We start from the raw sequence: 4,315 nt of genomic DNA, 5'->3' as shown, positions 1-4,315 counted from the left end.
TTACTCCATATAGTCCATACCCACCAACAGAGGGGAGAGTGGCCTGTTATAAGACCAATAAGGAGCCTAACTTTACTCCATATAGTCCATACCAGCCAACCAGAGGGGAGAGTGGCCTGTTATAGACAACAAAAGGAGCCTAACTTTACTCCATATAGTCCATACCAGCCAACCAGAGGGGAGAGTGGCCTGTTATAGACCAATAAGGAGCTAACTTTACTCCATATAGTCCATACCAGCCAACCAGAGGGGAGAGTGGCCTGTTATAGACCAATAAGGAGCCTAACTTTACTCCATATAGTCCATACCAGCCAACCAGAGGGGAGAGTGGCCTGTTATAGACAATAAGGACCTAACTTTACTCATATAGTCCATACCAGCCAACAGAGGGGAGAGTGGCCTGTTATAGACCAATAAGGGCCCTAACTTTACTCCATATAGTCCATACCAGCCAACCGAGGGGAGAGTGGCCTGTTATAGACCAATAAGGAGCCTAACTTTACTCCATATAGTCCATACAGCCAACCAGAGGGGAGAGTGGCCTGTTATAGACCAATAAGGAGCCTAACTTTACTCCATATAGTCCATACCAGCCAACCAGAGGGAGAGTGGCCTGTTATAGACAATGAGGAGCTAACTTTACTCCATATAGTCCATACCAGCCAACCAGAGGGAGAGTGGCCTGTTATAGACAATAGGAGCCTAATTTACTCCATATAGTCCATACCAGCCAACCAGAGGGAGAGTGGCCTGTTATAGACCAATAAGGAGCCTAACTTTACTCCATATAGTCCATACCAGCCAACCAGAGGGGAGAGTGGCTGTTATAGACCAATAGGAGCTAACTTTACTCATATAGTCCATACCAGCCAACCAGAGGGGAGAGTGGTCTGTATAGACCAAGTAAGGGGCCTAACTTTACTCCATATAGTCCATACCACGCAACCAGAGGGGAGAGTGGCCTGTTATAGACCAATAAGGAGCCTAACTTTACTCCATATAGTCCATACCAGCCAACCAGAGGGGAGAGTGGCCTGTTATAGACCAATAAGGCCTAACTTTACTCCATATAGTCCATACCAGCCAACCAGAGGGGAGAGTGGCCTGTTATAGACCAATAAGGAGCCTAACTTTACTCCATATAGTCCATACCAGCCAACCAGAGGGGAGAGTGGCTGTTATAGACCAATAAGGGCCTAACTTTACTCCATATAGTCCATACCAGCCAACCAGAGGGGAGAGTGGCCTGTTATAGACCAATAAGGAGCCTAACTTTACTCCATATAGTCCATACCCAGCCAACCGAGAGGGGAGAGTGGCCTGTTATAGACCAATAAGGAGCCTAACTTTACTCCATATAGTCCATACCAGCCAACCAGAGGGAGAGTGGCCTGTTATAGACCAATAAGGAGCTAATTTACTCCATATAGTCATACCAGCCAACCAGAGGGAGAGTGGTCCTGTTATAGACCAATAAGGAGCCTAACTTTACTCCATATAGTCCTACCAGCCAACCAGAGGGGAGAGTGGCCTGTTATAGACCAATAAGGAGCCTAACTTTATCCATATAGTCCATACAGCCAACCAGAGGAGAGTGGCCTGTTATAGACCAATAAGGAGCCTAACTTTACTCCATATAGTCCATACCAGCCAACCAGAGGGGAGAGTGCCTGTTATAGACCAATAAGGAGTCCTAACTTTACTCCATATAGTCCATACCAGCCAACCAGAGGGAGAGTGGCCTGTTATAGACCAATAAGGGCCTAACTTTACTCCATATAGTCCATACCAGCAACCAGAGGGGAGAGTGGCCTGTTATAGACCAATAAGGAGCCTAACTTTACTCCATATAGTCCATACCAGCCAACCAGAGGAGAGAGTGGCCTGTTACAGACCAATAAGGGCCTAACTTTACTCCTATAAGTCCAAGGATCTGACATGTTCTGTTTAAGAGCTAATTGGTTCTGGAGCCAAAACAGCCAAATACTCCATCTTAAGGTGACTTGATTCTCAAATTACGGTATGGTTTAGAAACATAAATTCCTCTACTTTAATATCACAATCAAATCATTTCACTAACTGGTTTTTAATGAAAAAAAACACAGTTTTGCAGTCGACAGTATTTGTCGGTGATAACACATTTGTTGGGGTCCGTGTCTTCCGTGTACACACAGGTGTTAGTGTAACGGATGTGAAATGGCTAGCTAGTTAGCGGGTACGTGCTAATAGCGTTTCAATCAGTTACGTCACTTGCTCTGAAACCTTGAAGTAGTGGTTCCCCTTGCTCTGCAAGGGCCGCGGCTTTTGTGGAGCGATGGGTAACGACGCTTCGTGGGTGACTGTTGTTGATGTGTGCAGAGGGTCCCTGGTTCGCGCCCGAGGTCGGGGCGAGGGGACGGACTAAAGTTATACTGTTACATTAGGAGAAGCAGATGGCTAATTAGCACAGGTAGTCCACTCTGTCTTCCATTTGTTCTCCGTAAGCACGCGCTGTAACATGGAGATATGACTGTGTGGGAACGCTAACCCTAAAAAGGTGTTTATGAATTTAACCTTTACATTTTTATTTATTTATTATTTCTTGCAGATGTGGATGGTCCATATGCTTCCAAAACCGTACTGCAAGTGATACGTTCAGACTGAGAGTCGGAGCTCTTTGCAAAACTCCCCCGTACAGAAAACTCCCCCGTACAGAAAACTCTCGTGTCATGTAATGGAACTGAGAGTCATAATCAATGGCTTGGCCTGTTATGGCCTGTTATGGCCTTACATGCCTGTTATGGCCCTGTTATGGCCCTGTTATGGCCCTGTTATGGCCCTGTTATGGCCCTGTTATGGCCCTGTTATGGCCTGTTATGGCCTTACATGCCTGTTATGGCCTGTTATGGCCTTACATGCCTGTTATGGCCTGTTATGGCCTTACGTGCCTGTTATTGCCTGTTATGGCCTGTTATGGCCTGTTATTGCCTGTTATGGCCTGTTATGGCCTGTTATGGCCTTACATGCCTGTTATGGCCTGTTATGGCCTGTTATGGCCTGTTATGGCCTGTTATGGCCTGTTATGGCCTGTTATGGCCTGTTATGGCCCTGTTATGGCCTGTTATGGCCTGTTATGGCCTGTTATGGCCTGTTATGGCCTCACATGCCTGTTATGGCCTGTTATGGCCTGGGGCCACTTATCTATCTACTCCGTCATTGCTGCTTCTGTCAAAACTATGACAGGTATGTTTCCTTGTTCAGCCAGTTTCAGCCTGGATATTGTATTGTCTCTGAGGTACAGAGGTTAGTCTACTTCCTAGTTGCGTGTCAGATTACTGTTAACACCGGTCATAATACATCATTTCAGACTAGGTTCATCATGGCATTGGGAGCTTAACAATCCTGCTTTAGACCTGCACTGGTGCAATACATTGAGTTGGCCAGAAAGGCATTTCACTGTACTGGGTCATGTGACATTACAACTGGGAAACATTGCAGTAGTGACTGAAAAGTGTGTTAATGATTTTCAGTTCAAAGGGCAACAAGGTGTGTTCATATCGTTAGGAAGTTAACCTTCAGTCTTCCTCTTATTGATGAATGTGTGTGTGTGTGTGTGTGTGTGTGTGTGGTGTGTGTGTGTGTGTGTGTGGTTGTTGTGTGTGTGTGTGTGTGTGTGTGTTGTGTGTGTGTGTGTGTGTGTGTGTTGTGTTGTGTGTGTGTGTGTGTGGTGTGTCCGTCCAGTGCCAACAACATCAAGGCTCATTGTTTTGTCCATCCTGCCTGTCGTCTGTTTGAATCGGTCAGTCGTCCTTGGTTATCAGACTTCCTCAGTCCATCCTGATCTGCTTCCCAATGACCCCCTATGCAGTGCACTAAGACCCATAGGGCTCTGGTCTAAAGTAGTGCACTTATAAGGCTCTGGTCTAAAGTAGTGCACTAGGACCCATAGGACTCTGGTCTAAAGTAGTGCACTAGGACCCATAGGACTCTGGTCTAAAGTAGTGCACTATATAGGGAATAGGGCTGTAGTATAAAAGTAGTGCACTATGTAGGGAATAGGGCTGTAGTATAAAGTTGTGCACTATGTAGGAATAGGGCTGTGGTATAAAATAGTGTACTATATAGGGAATAGGGCTTCTGGTCTAAAGTAGTGCGCTATGTAGGGAATAGGGCTGTAGTATAAAGTAGTGTACTATATAGGAATAGGGCTCTGGTCTAAAGTAGTGCACTATTTAGGGAATAGGGCCCTGGTCTAAAGTAGTGCACTATGTAGGAAATAGGGCTGTAGTATAAAGTAGTGCACTATATAGGGCTGGACTGTGGGTGCTGGGGTTGC

The sequence above is a fragment of the Salvelinus sp. IW2-2015 genome, unplaced genomic scaffold (genome assembly GCF_002910315.2).
Source record: "Salvelinus sp. IW2-2015 unplaced genomic scaffold, ASM291031v2 Un_scaffold2850, whole genome shotgun sequence".
In the NCBI taxonomy this organism is placed as follows: domain Eukaryota; kingdom Metazoa; phylum Chordata; class Actinopteri; order Salmoniformes; family Salmonidae; genus Salvelinus; species Salvelinus sp. IW2-2015.
Note: the sequence above shows the minus strand (reverse complement) of the source record.